Source organism: Crocodylus porosus, unplaced genomic scaffold (assembly GCF_001723895.1).
Source record: "Crocodylus porosus isolate Cpor-Errol unplaced genomic scaffold, CroPor_comp1, whole genome shotgun sequence".
NCBI lineage: Eukaryota > Metazoa > Chordata > Crocodylia > Crocodylidae > Crocodylus > Crocodylus porosus.
This window is the reverse complement of record NW_017728909.1, coordinates 69,127,285-69,151,308: the sequence shown is the minus strand read 5'-3', so window position 1 is coordinate 69,151,308 and position 24,024 is coordinate 69,127,285. Positions and strand designations below refer to the sequence as shown.

The following is a 24,024-nucleotide window of genomic DNA, read 5'->3' as shown; positions in this document are numbered from 1 at the left end:
AAGGCTCAGGCCATCTTACAAGAAGAGAAAAGTATAACTTAGAAAACTGGAGACCAGTTATAGCTAAAGAGCTTAGGCCACTGCCACACATTCCAATAAAAAGGATCATGTAGATATAAAAGAGCCAAATAGATACAAATTTAGTGACTGACAATGTGTAACAACTCTATAGCTGGTTTCTATCCAGTTTTACTGGTTTGATAATTACTTTGCATGGGTGTCTATAATTTATTGTGCGATTCACCAGTTAATTGCATAATATATGTAACGAGTAGCAGGGGCCTTACTTACAGTTAGAGATGATCCTGTGCTGTCAATCTTATGTCCACATTTGGGTACACAAACTCAAATGTTTCAGATTTTGGACATCTCTCTGATTGGAATTCCGCTTCATTTATCTTAAATTAACCTAAACTGAGAGGTGGGGGGACACGAAAATAAAATGGCTGATCTGGCCAGCAGCCAGACTCCATTTCCCAGCAGGCCCTGCCTGCAAGGCTGGTGCCAGTCTCCATGGAGATCCCAGTCCCAGCTGCACTGTGAAAGCTCAAGGCTGGGTTTGCCAGGGAGACCAGCGTCAGCCGCGCTAGCAGGGTGTGCGGCTGCGCAGGGCAGGCGGTTGCTCTGGAGCTGTTGGGATCTTATGATGGGGACAGCTTGCTCCGGATCCAGGGCAGTACTGTGATCTGTAGCCTGTATGCTCTGGGCAGGGGCACATAGGCAGGGGATTGCAACTCTGCCCTTCTTCCAGACCAGGCTGTCACCACTGCAAGGACCCGGGGAAGAGCTGTGATCCCCTGCCTGCATGCCTCTGCGCAGAGCATGCAGGCTCCAGAGCAGCTCCCTGCCCTGTTCTGCCCCTCGGCTGGTCTCCATGGCAACCCCAGCCTTGAGCAGCCCCAACCATGCACAGGGGCAGCTGGGAAATGGAGTCTTCTGCTGACCATGTCTGGCCTGCAGGCCAGACTTTGCCCATCCCTGGCCTAAACTATAGACTAGTTCTAGCTATGTCTTGATTCATACTTTGTTTTTGGTCTGCATCTAAATCTGATGTTCTAATGAAATAGCTAATTATCCTCTTAAGAGAATGCATGCCATAGAATATATTTGATTTTCAGTTCCCTTTTTTTATTCTTCAGACCTTCAAAAGCAGTGAATCAAATGCTATGGATGACTAAAATGACCTAGTCCCCAGCCAGTCAGGTAGCCACAGTAGCTTCCATCAGTGATCTCATACCATCATTGGCTAGAGATGGCTGCCAAATCACAAACTCTATCCATCAAGGATGGAAGTTGTATGGAGGAAAAAAGGGATATGCATGAGTTTGACAGGGAACAATAAAGCAGTGGAAGAAAATGAATAGAATAGTCATCCAAATTATTCATTGTTAATTATTTTTTCATTGAATACAATCCCTTTATTCTTGTTGTTAGTAAATTAGATGTAGAGAAATTGTGATTATTCATGATTTTTTTCATTATTTCAGGTTGTTCACTTAATATTTTGTGGGATCAAATTACATCCATGGCTTGTTTATCAAGTATGTTTTAATCAGTATTTGTTATCTACCCAAGTCAAACAGGCTCATAGCAGCAGCTAACTTCAATAGCACTGATAGCAAGAGATGGGGAGCACCATGGAGACAGTTATCACTTATTGAGCCTGAAGCCCATTTCATGCTTATTCCAGTGACATTTACTACTATATAGGTGCTGCTCTAACCTGTAAAGTAGTAAGCTCGAAATCACCACTGGTCAGTGAACTGTGACTATAGTGGCCATAAGCTCCATAGGAGGAAGGAGTGAATCCCATTCAAACAATGTGATGAGCAGCCAACACGGTGTGCTTAATCAGACACTGTGAACATACAAGGTCACAACTTCATTAATAACACACATTTTTCCTGTATGTGGTAGATCCTATGGCATTTAGATATTTATTTGCATCCATAAAATCTCAATTACCATTGCTATAGTTTCCCACATCAATGTAAACAGTCAAATATATGTGCATCTTTAAAAGTGCAGGCAGAGGTTTGTTTGGGTTTTTTTTACTCTGATTTTTACAAGTTACATGGATCTTAAACTATAATGGATCAAACCCACTTGTTCCAATTCTTACAAAGAGTAATTATATTGATAATTGTTAAAGTGGTATTCAGTGAACTTGTAAGAATATTAACATAATATCTGAGGCAAGTCTTTCTATATAATACATTAGTCTGGAATCAAGTTGATGGTCTAGTTATTCCCTCTTAAAATAGGCAGTTAAAACTGAGATGTCTTCTCCATAATCTGCTCTCACGTGATGCTATAACAAGCTACAAGAAATATACTGCAGGAAGATCACCCACTCTGATCTTCAGTCATCCTTAGTTTAATTCATCTCTTTCTGGTTTCCTGTCACTACTAGAAGTTTTAATTCATAACGTTCTATAAAAAGCACCTCATTATGTTATTGACTTACAGTAGTAAAAGCAAACATAAAACCGTATTTCAGCTATTTTGGTATTCTGAAATACCAGTGTTTCAGAATGGAAACATTAACATAATACAGGAATGTAATATTCTGTTTCAGTGCTACCATCTAATATGGTTGACACCTTGAAGCCCTTACTCAGTTTTTACTCATTCTTTATGTAACTAATCAATAAAAAACAAATTGCAGCTAGAAATGGGGAAAGTATACTTCAAAATTCACTTCCAATGAATATTTGACTATTCAAGCATAAAAAGTGCTCTAGTGAGCACAAGTAAAACTTATTAATTCAAGTATACATGGAACATAAAAAAAAGCATGTGACTATTATCAAATCAATACAGGTCTTGATTTGGAATGGATGCTTATAGAAATTTTACCTTCTTTCACCCTTTCAACTACAGTAATACCTTGCTAGGGCAAATAATTAAAATGAAGGTAAAATGAAGTAACTAAGGTGACGGTTTCAGTTAAATTAGCCTACTAATATTATCGTAACCTAATAAAACTGTACAGTGATTTTTCAGTTCAGCAATGGTAGCGTTAAAAAAAGAAGTTTAAAAACTGCATGGCGTACTCTGCAGCTGTGATGTACTAGGTGATTTTTCAATGTATCATCAGAGGAAGTCACGCTTACTCTTTCAAATCTTCCAGTCGACTTGTCACTGTCAGTTGGAAATTTTCCTTGGAGCAATCTCTCTTTTTTCCCCATTTTTAGACCGGAAATTGTTATTTGCCGTGGATGTCAGTCTTGATTCATCTGGAGAATCTATGCACAGGAATAAGTATTCTTTCTGAAGTTTCAGCTGGACCTGCACAGAATGAGAGTGAGATCTGAATAAAGATGAACATCACCATGGAGGCAGGGTAGAACCTCTCTCTCAAACAGTGGGGAAAACTTTTAACTATTAGCTTTTGCCCTCTAAATCTCTGCAACTACTTTGCTAACGCCAGTATAGTTATGTACTTTTAATAGTTTTAAAACCACAGATTGCTAAAATGGTAGGATACTATTACTTGCCTGTTTGCAAGTATACAAAGTATTCTTCAATTTTTATGATATGACTTACTAAACAAAGTCATTCAGAGATCTTAATTAGAAAGGCATAGGTATGTCAATTTATATAGTACTGAAAACAGCTAACAGAGAATGGCGTTGTCTGTTTTTCTGTGTCATTCTTATGCCTTTGTTTTCTGGAGTTTTGCATATTTAACAATTCTGTTGCTCCCAAAAAGGAGCCATCTTGTGGCCAGTTCAGCTCAGACTCTCATGGATACTTTTATACTTCTTGCTTTGTTGTTCTCTGAATAGGAATTTAAGTATTTTTCTGTTGGGAAGTATTTGTGTGGTCTTTGTGTAAGAAGAAGTATTGCAAAATGTCCCTTTGTCTTACTCTAAAGATAAAAATTTCATGAATCTTTTCATAAATCTGTATAAGCATGGGTGTATATGTACACATGACAGAAAAAAGGGAATATAAACAGAATACACACATACATGCGCACACAAACACAGAGTCTATTGTCTGTTCTGCACACATATATTTTTCGAGTTTTAGAGCCAATGAAAGAAGAGATTTTTTTTTTTTTTAGAAAATGATAAAACCTAGCTATAAGGCAGGATAACAAACTCCAGAGCCTTTCACCTCTAGATCACAAATCTGGCTCATTCGGACTGCAAGTTTTTATGTTTGACAGTTGTTTCAAAACGTAGACTGTGTTAAATGAGCTGGTGATTGCAGAACTGTTTCTAGTGGACAGGCATCCATATGTTAATGAAATGCCCTTCCCACCTCCTAGAAGAAAAAATCATTACTTATATTTTGTCGTTTTCTATATCATACACACACTGGGAAAACTCAGGAGTGCGAATAAAAGACACGAGAACTTATTTAAAATAGTTTAGTTCATCTCGATGGACTCGATGATCTCCTGAGGTCCCTTCCAGCCCTAATGTCTATGAAATCTATGAAATCTCCAGTTCACTAAACTTGTTATAAGCTCAAACAGACCCCTACAAAATCCTACGAATTTTGCTTTATAGCTTGAAAGGCATAGTAGTCTGAAAAGACAGAGCTTAGTGGATCTCAGTACAAATATCTGGGACAAGTCACGCTTTTATAATAAACTTGCTGTTTGAAAGAAAGTGTGTGAAATGTTAAATGACAGCAAAAAATGCTGAATAGCGAAATGACTTTTCCAAAGTGTCCCATTGCATTTGTTTTCTCTTATTGTCTCTGCCAGAGGAGCAGTAGCTCTTTGTAACAGTGACAGCTTTTCTGCATGTTCACTAAAATGATGAAAATGAAAGACTTATTGTACATGACTTGCCTAACGAATCTGTTTATAAATCGTGCTTTAATATACTCAAGCTAATCTTCCTTGTACAACCTACTGCATTACTTGACCAACTGGGCCATTTGTGGGCTAGTAATGCATGAACATGTATACACATTATCACTGTGAGAGAAGATTAGTTCTGCAGAGCAGCAATATATATTTGTTCTGGACACCCCAGGAAACAAGACAAGACATCAGGAAGGAAGGTGACTTAAATAGGCTACAACTTTATTATCACATCTAGGGAAATATCCAACATTAACTCTTCCAGCACAGCCCAACCTAATGTCTGAAATCCATACTGAATAATGGAAAGATACATCTAGCTCTCACCCCATTATCAAAATTTTTAATTTGGTGTCAGCACCATTGCTGGAATCCCTCCAGCCCTTCCTTTGTAGGGTAGTTGAAGGTGTGGGCAAAATAGGTGAGCCCTTTGCTGTACAAGATACTAGGAACTCTAGTCCCACATTGTTCATAAGTTGTCTTCCCCTAGTTTGGACTTAATTTTCAAATGTACAAGGAAGTCAGATACCTACAGAATAAGCACCAGCATTGGCCACTTTCCAAGTTGTGATTACATGAACTTATTACACCTACTCTAACTACCAAGTCTCTGAACAACTGAGAGAAAAATATATAAAATGCAGGGGATTAAAAAAAAGAAGAAGAAGGTTTCTAGTGTCTAGGAGGGAACTGGAGCCATGCTCATAGCAAACTGTCAAAGCTGATCCTACTGGAATCCCAGGAGACTGATGTGTTACTTATGGATTTAAAATAGTACCCTGAATAGGGAGAAGGCATATGAGCACTATTCCATTAACATACTCAATAATTAGGGAGACCCTTTTTCCTAATTTCTCTTCACCATTGGTTGAGTGCTCACAGGAAATGGCGGGCAAAAGAAAGCAATGCTTAATTGGACCTCAGAATTTATTTTTCCCTTCTTCCCTCCCCACGCCTCCTGAGGCTTTTGGGTATACTTAGTATTGAAAAGGTTCTTGCCTCCATTGTACTTATTCAAATAAATAGTAGCTGCCATACAAGAAAGGGATTGTAAGTTAAATTATAAGCATTAGCACAGGGGTAGGCAAAATACGGCCCGGAGGCATCTCGCCTGCCAGGCCATTCTATCTAGGCCTCAGGGCCCCTAAAAAATTTTTAAAAAATTATATGCTCCTGGATCCCTGCCCCACTCCCAGCCATTTCCCTACCTTCCTGCCCCCACACTGCTCTGGCACCACGTGGCTCCCAGCTGCATCCCAGGACCAGAGAGCATGAGATGCACCAGTAGCCAGGTTCATGTGTGTGTTTGTAGGGTGAGTCCCACATGCACACTCCACCATACTTATACACCCACACACCCCCTTCATTGCCATACACACAGACTCCCACACCCACACCCCCTCATATACCCCTGCCACTTTCCCTCCCACAAAGCCCCTCACAAAGCCCCACACCCCATATATCCACACCCACATTCACCCACATACTCCCTCACTCCACACCCACACACCTATCTACCCCCCACAGACATGCCCCACGTGCCCCTGCACCCACAAACCTAAGCCCTGCCATAATATACAAGAGTAAGACTTTGTTTTAAGCTATTATATACAATTACCTCTATGCACACTACACAAACACATGTAAACAGGACAAAATATTTTTTGAAATCAAATTGATATTTTAGATGTTTGCTTTTTAGAATATAATTCTGTATTTTTCTCATTCCAAGATGGCAAAACCCCTTGCTGAAAGGAGTACTTCTGGGAGCAAGGGGAGGGACTTCTGGTGGCAAAGGTCAGGGGTTAGGGGGCAGGACTTCCAGTTACAAGATAGAGGGGCACCTGTCAAGGGATGGGGCTACACATGCAGCCCTCAACAGCTTGCCAAAACTGGGCAAGCAGCCCTCCAGTTGAAATAATTACCCACCCCTGCATTAGCAAGTAACACGCAGTATTGTAATTTGCTCTTGTTCTTGCTCATAAAATGATACTCCTGTCAAAAACTGAAAAATATGCATGAATTTAAATGCATGAATAATCTTTATTTAATTATTTACTGTGTTATTTAGAATAAAAACATGGCTAGAGTAGTGGACAGAAGAAGTTTATGGACTATGGACCTTGGTTAAGTTACTGTTTAAAAATCTCTGTGCACTCAGATATAGCTGTAGGTTTTCAGAAGAGGGTACATCTAAAGTGACATAATAATCCTGAAATCTAAAGCACTGCTTTCATGAAGAGAGGTGTCAACGGTAATCCTGGGACCCATAAAATCTATTCCATTATCAGGTATAATCTCTAGCACAGAATTATTTTAGGAGGTCAGCAATATATAGGATAATGGAGAACCGAAGACATGTTTTATTTAGACTTTCAAAAAGCCTTTAACAGAAATCCACAAGAGAGGCTCTTAAAGAAACTAAATAGTCACAAGATAAGAAGTACCATCATTAGTAACTGGCTAGGATACAGGGGGTAGAGCTACATGTGCATATTAATGCACAGCAATAAACTCTGGTGCATATTGCATCAGAGTTTATTGCTCCTGGATGCCGCATTTACATGTGTGCCTGGGACCACAGTACATTGAGCCAGGGCAGTGCAGCCCTGGCTGGCAGGAGGTCCAGGGGGCCAGCTTCCCACCCCAGGGCTGCTCCACCCTGGTTCAACATTCTGTGGAGGGGCTGGCTTGGGGCACAAGGGGCAGACAGCCCCCACACTGAAGCACCTGTGTACCCCAACCAGCCAGGTGAGTGTTTACACATGCACTTCTGCATCCAAAAAGAACCCCAAAACTCTGCAGCAAGATAAAGCTTGTATTTACAAGTACTAACCAGAGTTTATTAGTTTCCTATGTCCTAACAAGGCTGCACATGTAGATGCCAAGACATTTACTACAGAGCTAGCTAGGCTACTCCAGAGTAAACGCCTTGTGTAGACATGCCCCAGGGGGAAAAAGCAGCTATGAATAATAAGTTTTCAATAGAAGCGAAAGATATGTAACAGAATACACAAAGGTCCCCACTAGGTAATATTTACAAGGACAAGTACAGTTAAATATATCAGTTACCAGCCTGGCACAGGGAGATGGACAGTCATGTGACAAAATTTGCAGATGACCCAAAATTATACTCCTTTCCCTACTTGAAATAGAAACTCTTTTATTTGAAAAGCAGTCGCACCAGCTCAACAGTAATTTTCTCCATCTATATGTGATGATTTAATGTGAAGAAAACACACATCTCTATTTTAGTGGTTTATTCTATAGAATAAATAGGGAAAAAATGAATTTCTTTAACAAAGTGACTGTTACTTGAAATACATCATTTTATTGTTTCATTTTGTTTTTTCTTCATAACTTTGCTAGACAATTTGCACTGTGCTTTGAAAGTTGACTACAGTAAATTACACAATACTAACAACTGTGTGCTAAGACTAGCTTAAGTACTCACAGCAAATTGCTGATTTTTTTCAGATGCTTATATAGCATGTCTCCACAGTCAAATGAGGTATGTGGAAGAAAATCAGCATACTGATCTCAGTCTCTACAACACTGTAAAATATGCCTCATCTTTTTTTCATTTCACAGCAGGTAAGCAAACACCTACTGTAAGACTGAGCTGATGTCTGTTGCATCACAGCACATTAAAATGAATAGGAAAAACTGTTCATCAGGGGAATAAAAACACAAAATAGAACAAGAAAATAGAGTTGAGTTTCTAAACTTAAACTACAGATAGCTCACTTATAGTAGCTCCGTCATTTTCTAAAATATAAAGCAAGATGTTTATTTTTTTCAAAGAGATATTATGTTCCTAATTAGTAGCCGCGAGTCTGACCACTGCAATTACACCAACATAAAGATGCAGTAACACAGCAGTGACTCAAACCCCATGCGGTTTAGTACGTTATAGAGGTATACTACAAGAATAAATGTACCAAAGAATTAAACACAAAACATGATATTTTCAAAAGTACCTAATGATGTGGATTTCTCAGGTTTTGAAAGCCTGATTTCAAAAGCCAAGTCACGTACGAAGTCCACAATGTGCTAAGCGCTGTATAAACACAGAATAAGACAACTCTGTGCATAAAGAAGTTAAAATGAGGCAAGAGAAAAAAACAGGTATAGACAAGGTAGAGTACAAGGTAACAGTGGCACAGGATTATCATCATGACAGTTGTAACATGTATGCAGCTGTAAAAAGAGAATTTGAATGAGGGATTTTAAGAACATTGGAGGTGAGATGCTTCTCCCAAACATTACCAACAGGATAGAAGAAAACATAAAGAAGTTTGCTTAATAAGAGGGCAATGGATGCTCATGTCACAGCAAAGTAGAGGCCACTTAATATGGCCATTTATTTGACCGTGTATTATATGGGATGTGAGTTAAGGATGGGATAGGCCTTGAAAATGAAGACAAGCATTGTGTTGATATGGAAGAAGGATCCAATAGAAAAAATGAGGAATTATATGACCAAGCAACAGGCTAAGAAAAAAACCTTTCCTTCAGCTTTCTGGGTATGTATGATCAGGGAAAACTGCATTTGTCAGGGCCAGAGAAAAGGATTTTGTAGTACCCCAGATGTGATGTTTGGACTCGAGTTTTAGCAGGTTAAATTAATAGGAAAGGCTGTATCTTAGCAATATTATGCAGAAAGAATGCAATAGACTTAGATATGATTTGGATGTGAAGACCTAGAGCAAAGCCTAAATTTCAGATCATACTCAAGTTATGGCCATGGATTATAGGCAGGATGTGTTGTCCACAGTGATTAAGAAATGAGGTAGTAGGAAGGGGTCTTTTTCAGGTTGTGTTTTAGTCATATGGAGCCAGGGTTGAGAGATACATGATCATAAGCTGATGTTAAAGACACCTGAAGAGATTTTAGCCTGGACAGCAAAGGTCTGGAGCAGAAAGGAAGATATGTGAGGCATCTACCTAAAGGAAATATTGCTGCAAAACTCCTGAGGAGCAGCTGTCCTTTTAGTGGAATGTTTCAAACTGAATAATAGTATTTTCAATGTTAAAAAAATCCATAATCATAAATGTGTGTCCAGCTTGAGATCTTTGCAGAGTCCTGTTTTTCATGGTGCTGACAGGCCAGTACTGGATCCTAAGACTGGGACTCCTAATCATTGTGATGACAAAGAGCATAAGTATAATCTTTGAGGGCGTATCTACAAGTAACACTACAGCAACAGCATCGGCAGGCACAAACATAGATGCTGCGGCTACATTGCCATAGCAATGAGCTAACTCGTTATAGTGCATTGCTATGGTGACGTAGCAACTAAAAATAACCGTGTGCCACTGACGCAGCATGGTACGGACTGTTACTGTGCCCTCATTTAGTACTTCCAAAAGGAAGAAATAAATGATGGCGCAATAACAACAGTGCTGTAGGGGCATGTATAGACACATCCTGAGAAGCACAAAGGCAGTGTTACTAGAAGCACTAGGGGTCAGCTGTAAAAGATCAATTGGTTCAAAAGATAAAACATTATTGGGCTAAAACAATGATAATTAAAAAGAAGATCCCATTCCTCAAATGGATATAGGGTAGATACAGTGATGATGTACTTTGTGTGGGAGATCTGTGACAGACAAGAGGACGGGGACTTTTATGACCAAAGAGTACATGCACAACATCTCTGTGGCTGTCACTACAGCCCATTAGCTTCTTTTCATTTTTTATAAAGGTGGTATTGCAACTAAATACAAGATTTAAAAGCATCCAAGAAAGCTAGGCCCCTTGAAGAATCCAAGCCTAAGCTATTTTCTGTACTCTAACAGTAACATACTCAAACTTTTCTCATCCAAAAGACTATATCTATGCAGACCAGCTGCAAAAGAGGACCAGCTGAAGCAGTGTAAGTAGAGCGCGTGGAGCTATACCCACTCAGCACATCTTCTTGGAGTGAGATCACACATTAGAGTTTGCAAGAGCTAATTCTAAGTAATGTTGCTGTGCATTAATGTTAACTAGTGTCACTGATCAGTCACACTTTTGGGGTTAATACCCTCTCTGATGTGAACTGCTTGGACCTGTTGTTAGAGGGCTTGTGAGCAGGGATGTGGCTATCTGCTCCATGCCTGCCTTGCTTGCCAGCTCTCTAGCCACAGTGTAGGTGAGGAGACAGAAAGCCATTATGCTACTTGGATCACATTCTCCACCCCACAAATCACCCTGCTGCACCCTTTCAGCCCCTGGATCCCTCCTCTACCCCATGATCCCCCCCACACACACACACACACACATACACACACAAATTCCCAGTCAGTCCAAGGACAGCAACACCAGCAGCAGAGCTGTGGGTGGAAGTTCCCAAGTTCCCCTTCCTGCCTACTCCTGCAGCTTTCTGCAGCTCATACTACCCTCCACCTGGAACCAGCTCCTTGCCCCCGGCCTCACCTTCAGTTCCAGGGCCTGGTAGAGGCTGTGTCTAGGCATATGCTGGAGTAATGTAATCTGCAGGTATCCCAGGAGCAGGCAGGGAAGAGGAATGACCACCACCCCCCCCAGGCCTCCAGCACTCTTGGGCTGATTGGGGTGGCAGGGCAGGGATCCAGGAGTGGAGGGACCAATGGGAGATGGGAGGCAGAGAAGGCAATTGGGGTGGCAGGGGAGTGATCTAGGGGTGGAGGGAGTGATTTGCGGATCAGGGGAACAATTTGGGGGGCAGAAGGGGCAGCAACCCCACAATTCCCTACCCACACATTACCCCCTTCCCCCTGCCTCTTCTCCCCTCCAATCCTGCCCACATGTACCCTTCTCCCTGGCTGATCTACCAACCTTCACCCATTTTCTGTCCCTCCCCACCCACCTACCTATTGCCCTACTGTTCCTAGCTGTCAGTCCCGGGCCATTGAATTCTGGAGGATAGCTAGTCCATCTGGGGGCGTTGCCTCCTGGAACACTGGAGGACTGCAAATTGGTGATTTTATCTCAGGTGAACACCCAGAAGTTAATGTAACTCAAGCTAGGTAGTCCAGGTCAAAGAAAATCCTGAGCCAAAGTAACACAACTTTAAAATGCCTAAAGAGCACTTAGTACTAGTTAATGGGCATTAATGTATGATCATTGAAGTTCTAAATGGTTTTAACATGTTCTAATTGTAATGTATAATCTCACCCTTAGTAGGCCCTTCTGGAGGTTTAAGTGAGGGAGCGACAGCTTGACAAAACTGGAGCATAGTGAGGGAGCTCCTGTTAGCAATTTGTGACTACCAATATGAACTCTTTGGGCCATAGTTAGCCAATCGTAGTGCAGTGAAATAGCAAGATGTTGATTATTATGTATGACTGATCCCTACTTGGCTTTGTATAGCTGGCTATTTGACCATATAAAGTTAAATCAAGTAGGCTGCAAAGGGTTTGCTAAAACAACCATACAGAAAAGATAAATCAATGACCTAGATAAAAAAAGTATCTGCTCAAACACACTATCCAGATTGTTAGCCATAAAGAAGGACTTCTCTACTACAGTGCTAATGACAAGCCTATTTTGCTAATGTTGAGAAATAGAAGGTCAAAAGATACTGATCTGTTAAAAGATCAGTTCTGTAGAAAAAGGGAGGGTGAGCTGAGACTGCCCCAAGTGTCATAGTAATAAAAGCTGATAGACTGGGAAGATTCAGAGGAAAAGGGAACATACTAGACACATTTAAAGGTGTACCAGTTTAGAAATGGAAAATAAAATGGAGCCACCTGAGCTATGGATAGTGAATTAAACTGAGATAAGTAAATGTGTATGTCAGACTGCACATATATACACCTTAATTCCAAATGCACTGGACCCTTAAATAAAAGGTTAAGTAGACATGTTTGGTACCAAGGGGGGCAACTGAGAACCAGTGGATAAATTGCAGAATTTTTCTCTGTGGTCTAGCAGTGACTGGGCTGCACTCACTGCTATCATTAGAAAGGAGACAGTAGTGCATCCCACCCTGTAATCATGAAGTGCTATAGGGCAGCCTTTAGCCGGCTTAAAGGCATCTTTCCAGTGCACTCTCTGATCATCTGCCAAAAGCTACATCAGAGGATCTGGCCCTCTGTGAAAAGCTCTCTTGAGTAAAACTGTGATACTTTCCATAATAGATCTATGCTTTAAGTCAAAAGGAAAATGGAAAATATTCCTTTTAGAAAGCATCTCTGCAATGTATATTTATTTCTCCTATCTCTTTTTAAGAAAAATACAGAACTTACCTGATTTTGCCCCTTATTACTGATCCAAATTCATAATTAGGGCTACAGGTTGGTTTTTTTTTCAAGGTGGTCACAGGATCACGGAGACTGTGACTCTAAAGCAGTGGCTCTTAACTTCTCCAAATTCAAGACGCCCCTTATTCAGCTTGGGGCACCCCTTGTTAGACACCCCTCAGAAAATGCCAGCTTTTACTATTCACATCTTTTGACTACAGGAAAAAATAATAAGACAGTTCTTCCTTTGCAAACTCAAAAAGACCACAATAGGCCAAACTGTTTTTAACATTATGAATTTTAAATCTCTGGGTTTTAGCTTGTGAATCATATTTGCATACCTAATAGTGTTAACATTGCATGGCATCCAACAGCAACCTTGAAAGTATCTCAAGGCACTCCAGGATACCACAGCACCCTAGCTGAGAATCACTGCTCTACAGGAAAGGACTCTCATGCTACACTACCACTCAGCGAAAGGAGAGAATTACATAATTTAGTCAGGGTGCTAGCCTATAGGAAGCAATGGGGTCATTGACTCTCCAAGCTTCAGCTCCCACGAGGCAATACTACAGAGTAAAAGAGCACACAGAAAACACACATGATAACTTTTCCATTAGTACAATCTCTCCCCACCATGGAATTCACTAAACCCAACTGTGATAAAATCATAGCCTTTGTAAAAACTTCTTCTTTGTGACATCAAAAATAGTTGCTATCAACAAAATTAAGAAGCTTACTAAGCAAAAGGACAAGGTTACATACTAAACCAAAGTGATCCTTTTATTTTATTTTATTTTATTTGAAAATAGCTCTTGCAATAAATAAAACAAGAGAAAAGAAAACACATGAAATAAAACAAGTGGAAGAGGAAAACACATGAAAAATAAGCTTTTTTTTTACTAATATCTCTTAAAGATTTCAGGCAATGTGAATAGGTCTTTAAACTTCACCTTTTTAACTTCTTGTGCTATACACATACACCGATCTATCTTCACTTTGCCTGTCTCACTAGAAGTCATGGATTTTGTCTGTGGATAAAAATGATTCAAAACAATAGTGTAAGATTACTATACATTTTTTCTTAAGCTCCTCAATTCCTTTTAACTTTCAGATAGGCTGCTTCTAGCCAGAAATAAAAGTAGTCTAATAAGTAAGGCGCTTAGAGGTACATATATACACAACTGTTATATCCAACTTCCCAAAGTTAAAAATTACATTTACTTTAGAAACATATGCTGACTTTGGAAACAGCCTCACTGGCTCTTTTTTAGCTATGTGATCATCTTACAATGTTTCATCTTGGCAGAAGGCTTTTGGGGTAAAAATAATATGAAACTGGAAACAAAACAAAGCAAGATGACGCTAATAAAGCAGCATCAGAAGTAAAGCAACACTTTTGTGGGGCAAAGTATGGAGTATTGTAAAGAAAAACAGAGAATGCAGATAAAGTCATGCCAGGGATAGGTTATTCATAAATGATCCTTTGAATTGTGAGCTTGGAGATGCAATATATTTCCTTTATCTTTGTGCCATATTGGTTGGCCGGGTATTGCATATTCTTTGAAATAGTCACGGGTAATCTACAATAGCTTTAGTGTCATTTTGACTACAGGCTGCCAAAGAATGTGGAAGAAATGGGATAGAAAAAATGGGAGAAAAAGGAGAGGGTTTTTCTTCTGTATTAAAATAATACATTTTCATAAACATTCCACGGGCTGCTAAGGGAGCAGGGTATGTTTGGATATCATTTAGCCGGCCAAATCAAAGAGATATTTTAATAAAAACTGACCACAGGCCTACATTGGAAAGGACATGGTGTGCCATGTCTCAATACTGTTCTGCTGTTTCTCTGATTTTCTGACTGGCATTAGTCAGTATGGGCCCAGTGGCATAATAAATAGAGTTGGTACTCAGGGCAACCCCTGAAGGTGGAGGGAGGGGGAGGCCCGTGGTTCTGAAGGCAGGGGACGGGGGCAGCATGGCTTCCAGAACTGGGGTGGGGGGTGTGCAGTTCTGAGAGCAGGGGTGGCAGGGAGCAGAAGTCTTATTATTTGGGGTAAAACAATGATAAAGAACATGATCCCTTTCTTCAAATGGGAAGTCTTATCCATGCCAGAAACTCCTAAACAGTCCCTGGCTCAGCTGCTGCTGCTGCATGCTCTTTCCGCTTCTGTTACCTCTTCCCCCCCACTCCTCACCCAGCTTTTGTCAGGGTTCAAATTACGCTTTGATTCTTAGGGGGGTCTGCCAAAAAAATTGGCTGGGGTCAGGGTTGTGCACAGGGGTCCCTGCCAGTACCAAAGGGCTGAGGCCAGCGGCAGTGGCAGCTGCAAGGAGCCACTGCCACCGCCACCTGGCCTGCTTAGAAAGGTGGAGGATGGGCCGGGAGCTTGGTGGTGCATGGGCTCCAGGCTGTTGTGGGGGGTGAAAAGGGGTGCTGACCATCCCATGGCAGGGTTTGCATCTCTTATGGGGGGGCTCTCATATCTTAGGAGCCCCTCAGAGCTCCTGAGTAATTCAGACCCTGGCTGTTACTCTTAAAGTGGCAGCAGTAGCTGGGGACTGTTTTGGAGTTTCTGCCTCCCGGGGCATGAACTCTGCAGGGGAGGATTGGTTCTGGCACCCCTCCTAACTTGGTGCCCAGGGTGGATTCCCATCTCGCCACCCCTTTGTTACGTTACTATATAGGCCTCTATTATTTTTGTTACTGTTGACAGCAGCATCCTTTATGGGACTCCAACGTTACTCTTTTTCTATGAAATTGATGAACTTGAGCAGATTGGCTCATCAGACCTCCTAGTATGTGTTGGCCATGAGGCACCCTGAGTATGGTACTCTGAACTCGAAAAAAATCCACAGAATGACAATTTTTTTTTATAGTTCATCTGTCAGCCAGACTTCTTCAATGTGGGGAAAATATGCATGCACTGTACAGCTGTACTGGCAAAAATCCTTGCTGCACATGAAGAATACTGTCCTAATATTATCAATAAGGGACTTTCAGACAGTAGCTTTAGAAAGAAATAAACAAACAAGAAAAATCTCAGGGTATGCCAGACCCTTTCTTATGAAGGTTAACAAAACTAACAACTTTTTCTTCACTATTGCTAATTGTTTTGAATTTTTATATCAGTTTTGGAGTTCACTGCCTTAGATCACATTTATGTTATGTTTACAGCAGTACTCTACAGTAATGCTCGCTGTCAGGCTTCTTAACTTCAACAAATGAGCCCATTTTAATTACCCGTAAAAATATTCATTCTGATGAAAACTCTAAGGCTAATGGAATCCTTTTGGAAAATAATGGAGAAGAGCCAGTTAGAGATGAGGGACTCTTGGGTGTACTAGAACCTATTTGATCAAATATTCAAAAACACATAACCTTTTTTATTTAAAAAACTGTATGAGAATGATTTATCTTATAAGAATGTCTCTGTTTCTTGATTTTAGATTTCCTTAAGAAAACATTATTCAGGTAGATTAGTGGACTCCTCACTCAAATCATTAATTGATTTGAATAGGGCAAGCTGCGAATAATAAAACACAATACATAGCAGAACATAATACATTATATGTCAACAGTTTGCTTTGCCTGTGCATCCTCAGGACTAGAGAACATCCCTGTTATTTACACTGGAGAAGTAAAAGCTGACTTACACCTCCTCTACATGTGCAGGTAAAGATGCGATGCATGAGTCACACAATTGTGCCTCCCGCCATGCCACACATGCATGCCAGCAGGCACGACTGTGAGATAGTGAATTAGATCACATCACACCATATTGCTGATTCAGAGGGAGCTCAGTTGAGAGGTTCTGAGTTGCAGGGCACCCCATGCATACCTGGGGGCTGGAGAATCCCTGCTGCAGTGATCTCTCTGCCTCCAGGGGTGTGGAAAACCCCTGGGGCCAGAAAATCACTGCAGGGCAATCCCCAAGATTGGTATGTGTGAAATTCCCCGACCCTGGGGATTGCAGCTGCTACGATCCCTAGTACTCAGGGATTTCTTAGTGGGCATGGTGTACCTCTGTGGCTGGGAGTCCTGTCAGGTGATGTGGCTTCCAGCCACAGGGAAGACCCTGCTACACGTGCAAATTAAGCTTGATAGTAACCCGCTATAAAGTTAGTATACACTTTTGAGGTCTAACTTTATAGCTGGTTGGAGCTTTTTATTGTGTAATAGCTATTTTGCAAGTGTAGCTGGTCTCCAGGTAATTGTGCAATTGAGCAGTTAATTGTGCAATACATGTAATGTTCAGAGGGGGCTTTACTGAATAAATCTACATGGTACATGGCAACACTATGCAGAGACACCTACACTTGCTCAGCACTTGATAATACCAGGACAAGAAGCAGTATATCTTGGCCTGCATTAGTTTACAGGGTTATACTACTTTGGGTTCCAAAGATACAGTTTACAGAGCTAGCCTGGCTACCTCTGCATGTTGTTTCCTTGAAGTATATAGATTCCTGTATGAGCTGCATTATGTGATGTAATCAGATGATCACCTGTAAAAACTGTACAACATCTGTACAGTATTTCTTGCACATAAGCAAAATGAATATGTATCACTTTCTCTTATCCAGAACACTTCAACCTACGTAAGTAATCAGCTACCAATAAACAATTAATTTGACTAAAGAAAACAAAACCTATGTTGGCAGCAGTTTCCCCCTTTTGGAGTAATGTGCTTACTTTGGCTAAATCATCATTAGCACTAACAAATTAGTTCTTTGCTTATATTTGCTCTGGAATATAAACCAAGTGGCTAATTTATCTGCCTACTAAATGGAAGGAATACATGTTTAAAGAAAATAGGATGAATATATTTCAGTTTCACCTGGTACATTTGAAATGTGGAAAATTAACATCTCCTGCTGTAAGACATCCCGCTGAGTTTAATATACAAGGGTGTAAGAATCCAGCTTTTAATGCAAAGCTCATTGAGCATGGGACATACATCGAATAGCACTTCCTCTCCCAAGTCAGACTATTTAGATCTACATGCTGCTTGTACAAATAACATTCTGGCCCTGAATTCTGTCTCTGGAAATTAGGGCCAAGATTTTCAAAGGTGTTCAGTGCCCTCAGTGCCTGTCAGATTTTCAGAAGATCTCAGCTCCCATTCAGGTATCTGAGTTGAGCAGATTTTTTTTTTTCAAAAATATTTGGCATCCACCAGCTCCCGCTGAGGACAATGCAGGATGAGAATATTTGTGGCCATTTCATTGAAGTGTCTTAGGCTCCTCTGAAGACTCACCCATAGGGATCTTCACTGTGGTTCTGTTTATTAACTTCTGTATCAATACACTAACAGGCTCTAATTTGAGTTTTATATCTAGTGGCCATACAATAGATGCACAGCTATGTTTAGCTATTATAATACACAGGCTCTAAAAGAAGGAAATTGCATGGTGTGCACTCCCCAAGAGACAGAGAGGGCACAGGGATGAAAGAAAAAAACAGATTAACAACAAATGTCATTTATGTGAGAACAAAACATTGAGAGAGAGTCAAAAGGCTATGGCTTCACTGGCTGTATGAGATAAATACTTTTGTTACAGTAGCTTCAAGATTTCTTCTTCTCTTATACCAGTAGCAAGACAAAGTCATAATCTCAGAGCTGAGATTGTCAGGGTTGTAAGTGATTAAATAGTCAGGAAAAAAGGTCTATCCTCCATTGTGTCGGATCCTATCTCAGATAAACTAGTTTCTATGATGGAGGAAAAGTGCAGTGGGGTTAAGTCCTCCTACTGTTTTCAGTGTCATTATGTTATATTGCACCTAAAGCAGCACCAGCAGGAGTCTTAATGAAAGACAAAAGCTGAGTGGCAGCGAGGCTATTAAGGAGGAAAGAAACAAGAGTAGGCTCATATTATTTGCTGTTTAACGGAGTGAGGAAATGTATTTGGGGCCTTATTTTTAAACAACTTCCAGTACTGCATGCATTATTTATGCAACTCTTCCATGTAACTTACATGGAGGTTATCTGTATTCATCAGCAGAGAATATTTACAGCTGCACAAGAGATCATTTGCCCTATTCACATTGGTGCACTTCCAGTTGTGAGGTACATTATTTTTTTTGTTGTTGAGTACAATGACACATAATGGGTTTGGATATCAAGTGGTGTCAGCCTGCAGTAACTAGAAATTTCTCTTCTTTGTTGCAGAAGTCAGAACTAATAATAATGCAAAACAACAGACTGCCATAAACCCCCAGTATCACTTATTATATACTGGAGGAATGTGCAGCACCAGTTTAACTGCAGCTCACTGCAGAAATTATGGACTTTTGATTCTATACAAGCATGTGCATGTAACTTGAATTTTATTTCTTTTCAATAAAAACTATTTTTAATGGAAACTTGTTGAAAATAAATTTCCTCAGTTGCAAACTGGATTGTGACACATAATTATAGAGAGCTCAGCAGTATAACTTTCTCACAGATCAATACTATTAGATTCCCAACACAATTCTGTCTTTGTCTTTGCTGATATAAATGAAGTTCTCAAGTCAAATTAACTCAGCTGGGGCAGAATTCCTTATGTCAAAATTTAGACAAAGTAGTTTACTTTATCCAGCGCTCAGAAATTCAAAGAATAAAAGAAAAGGAAAAAAGAAAGCATTTTAGATTACTATTTTGTCACAGTATGAAATAAGCACGAAACCTTGTTGAGATTTTAAAAATCGTAAATATGCAGTAATTTTCTTTAGACTTCACAAACCCATTTATACATGTTTTCAAGTATTCTGTTTATTGCACTATTGGTGCAGCAAAAGCTCTTGAAGTCTATGATATATATATATATGTATGTATGTATGTGTATATATATATATGTGTATATATATGTATATGACATCTTCTGATTCTGAATCCCCCTCCACTTAACAGGCATATCTGGCTGTTTTCAATCTAGCTATAGCAATATTCTCCAGACGTGCACATCTGAACTACAAAGTCAGTCTTCAGCCTACAAATAACCCCATATCTTGATGTATGTACCTGTTGTCTAGGATCAAGCTGTATTTTCTCATTACAAACTCCAAGTGGTCTTCTTGGTTATCCTCCATTCTCTCTGTAGTAAATATCACCCTGAGTAAGACTAACCACGTGGGGTAGAAGTCTGTCCTTAATAACTAAACTGGCATAAGATTTTTCTGGTGGAGCACAGGTTCAATGATTGCCTTTAAAAAGTTAGCATTTAGTAACTGTTATGGCACAGTTTTCACAACACAATTGCCTTCCATTCCTAATAGGAGAAAACTTCCGATAATTGTATCACAACACTTTTCAATAGCTTTCATCGTGTGTGTGTGTGTGTGTGTGTGTGTGTGTGTGTGTGTGTGTGTGTGTGTGTGTGGTTAACAAGTACCATATGACGCTTTAAACCTAATACTATCTCACGGCAATAGACCAAACACATTCCAGCTTTACATAATGTTGTTATAATGTTTGGGGCCATTTCCACATGTTATTAGTATTTTTTTCTCCAAAATGGTTATTTCTCAAAGAGGAATATAATTTGAGCATAATTAGACTGGAGCGGCATCAATAACTATGGCATGCATGTTATATGGATCAATATGGAAATAGATGCTATTCTAGCATCTTCATATCTGATAAAGCATCTGAATATTTCTATATAGTATATGTCTGTGTGTATTTATATATACATATATCTCATTAATTGTATGTGTATATATAAATATATCATTTATTTATCTGTATGTATTTATATATATATGTATATATATATAAATACACACACACACACATACACACACACACACACACACATATACAGTTTCCCTCTTGAAAGGAATTTCTCAAATACATGATTCCAGGATAGGAGCATTTAGAGATAAAGTATTTTTTGATCAGTCTTTGCTTTTTTGAGATCCATTTGAACTAAAATGGTAATGGTGATCAAAATTACAAGGGGAAAAGTAAGGGATCTGGTGAAATAAAAAAATAAACCTTGTAACCTGGAAAAAACTTCTTTCTAACAGTATTTCCCTAGCAGAACTGAGAAGTTTTCTGGCAATGGCCTTGATTCTGCAAATCCACAAGCAATACAGTATTTGCTAGATTTTCTTTTTTGATAACTGTCTTCAGAGTAGGTAAAAGTAACTAGAGGCCTCTCAGTACCTCTTTATGATGAATTTGGTTCCTCTGAGCTTCTTGTTCTGCTCATCGCTATTTATTGGGCATGTCTACATGTGCCCCTGTGGCACCATTGTTACTGAGCTGCCATTTAGTTCTTCCTTTGGAAGTACTAAATGACAATACAGTAATAGCCTGTACTGCGCTGTGCCTGTGGCGGACGGGTTATTTTTAGCCGCTGCATCACTGTAGCAACTCACTATAGCGAGGGAGCATGTTGCTATGGGAACCTAACTGTGGTGTCACAGTTTGTGCCTGCCAATGCTACGTCACCATAGTGCATTGCTATGGTGATACAGTGTCTCATATAGGCATGCCCAATGCGTGTAAATATTTTCAGTAGCCCAAATTTTTGCAAGGCTTCCTCTTGCTGTGGTCCTGGTGCCAGAATTATGTTTTAAAAGTAGTCCTAGAACCGGAATTATGATTGCAACTAGTCCACAAATCTGAGAGGATGGGCTTTGTATTTACCCACTAAAGTGTAAAGAGATGATGCCTATACTCTTTACTGCAAAACTCACACTGGTGAAATGAAGAAAGCTCTGAGAACCTGACTGGCAATTCTTTTCCAGTATCTCTCTCTCTTTCCCATCCCCTCTGTTTCCACTCTTAGGACAACTATCAATATTTCTTGTGCCACCCACTAGAGCTTGTCAAACCAATGCTAAAGGACATTTTCTAGATCTGAGTTTTCACCTATATCCTTCTCTGTGATTTGTCATTTGATTATCTTCCGTGTTATTTGGTGCCTGTGAAAGGGGTGCTTGACAGAATGGCAAATTAAAGTCCCACATTTATCTATAAAACAGGTGCAGATCAGACAGTGGTACTGTAGGCTTCCCCATGCTTGGCCTAATAAGTCTTTTTGTGAAAGAACTATTATACCTTTAAGAGTCAGAGATTTGTTTAGTTTCTACAACCAACTCAATCCTTTGCCTGTTGAGCCTGTTTCATGTTTTCTATTGTCTCATTAAAGTCCAAGTGCTAGTCATATAAGTTGGTAGATTTTGGCTTCTAAAAGCTATGCTTATTCACAAGGAATATCTAATTAGTCTCTCATAGAGATCCGTATAAAGAAGGATGAAAGCAGCAGTTTTCAAATAAACTGAAACATAAGTCAAGCTGATTTTAAAATGTTTTAATTAAACTGAAAATAATTGTTTTCCACAGAGTTCTCCAGCAATATGTTATTTCAGTGACTCATTATTTTAGAATCTAGAGAACACAGCAGAATTCGCTCAAGGGAAAAAGGTCTCATTCCAGGCTATATTATTTTAGTTGGATTAGTGGCTGCTGTTATAATGAATCAGAGCTGGATTCAAGCATGAGTCCATGGAGCTGAGACAATAAACTGTAACTTCTTAGAAAAATCAAGTCAAATCCAAGAGAAATGCCATTTACTAGTATCTTTGCATCTAAACAAGCTGTAGAACAGTAGTTGGCAATGGTAGTGTCCCAGTGCAATTAAGTATATAGAAAACAAAATAATACATAAGAACAGAAGGAAATCAGATAGTTGCTAAAGGGAAAGGGGAATGTTACAGTGGTTAAATCATATAAATGGCAAATAGTAGCTCTGGGGTCTATATCTTGTTCTCATACAGAATTCCTGGAAGAAAAAGAATGAAGATGGTCTTGTGGGTCCATGTGGCTAAGAAGGCACAAAAGCTGTATTCTTGAACATAGTTGTGATTTTCCTAAAGCAGGGGTTTTCAATCATTTTTAATAAGTGTACCCCCAGCAGCTGGACACAGAGCAGGGGATGAGGGGGTGGCGCGTGGCTGCTGCTGCGTGCAAGCTCCTCCCCAACTGTGTCCGGGCCTGGGCAGCCCACAAAAGGGTGCCGCTGCCCTTGGTCTCCCTGGCCCTGCTCCTAGGAGGTGGGGGCAGTGGGGGATGAGTGGCAGTGCTCCATCCCCTCCCACCCATGCATGCTCCCTAGGGTCTTCCCAAGTATAGCAGGGGGTATGTGTACCCCCAGTTGCCAACCCCTGTCCTAAAGTATTCTTATATAGCATGTTCCCTCCACTTTGTTCTACACAAGCTGAATATCAGAATCTAACCTAGATCTTAAAAGTATGAGGAAACAAAATCTTGAAATAAGTTGTATGGAATTTTAGAGAAGACTTATTCAGATTTATACAAAGATTTAGATTTGACTAGACTTGAGGAATAGGTGATACCAGTACAGGCTGTTTCATAGTTTACCTTAATGAATTCATCCATCTTTAGCTGGTTAAAAGTGTGGCACATTAACATTACCCCACACCAAGTTCAAAGTGCTAAGGCTGTCATTGCACTAACATAATAAAATAAATCAGAAAAGGAGTGGAACATATGAGAACTTTAATTTTTCTATAGGGAATTTTCTGCATGTGATTTGGAATATGTGAATACATTTATAAAAGCATTTTAGAGAGAACTTACTTTAGTATATTGGCCTAGAAAGAGTTGATATAAATGTTATAGGGAAGTGAAAATAATGGCATACATTGATTTGATATCTTCCAGAAAAAGGGTTGGGAAAAATCATGAGAAGTCTGTTTTATTTGCAACTCTCAACATAAGTTGCAGATACTCAGCACCTATCAAGATTTGGCCTACTATGAGGTAGAGAAAAGATAAAGTCTAGACAACATAACATGGTTTGACACAAGCTGAATGGGTTCAGCAACACTTGCAGCATCTTAACCACATTGTATTGTAATTATATTCTGCCTTTAATAAGTTCTAACTTTTCACAGAGCACAATATATTTAATGGAGCTGATTGGAACAGTCTCAGTGAAGTGTATTTCCACCAGATTATGCTGTTTTGTCA

At 39.8% G+C, this 24,024-nt stretch overlaps 1 long non-coding RNA gene across 1 annotated transcript; it reads right to left on the bottom strand.

The window, feature by feature from the left end:
• Nucleotides 1–1,909: 1,909 nt before the first annotated feature.
• On the bottom strand, nucleotides 1,910–20,157 carry LOC109308154. The gene is made up of 2 exons (XR_002100506.1): nucleotides 20,044–20,157; nucleotides 1,910–3,291 (listed from the first exon to the last, which is right to left on the bottom strand). It is a non-coding gene; the product is annotated as an uncharacterized LOC109308154 (long non-coding RNA).
• Between the last annotated feature and the right edge of the window lie 3,867 nt (nucleotides 20,158–24,024).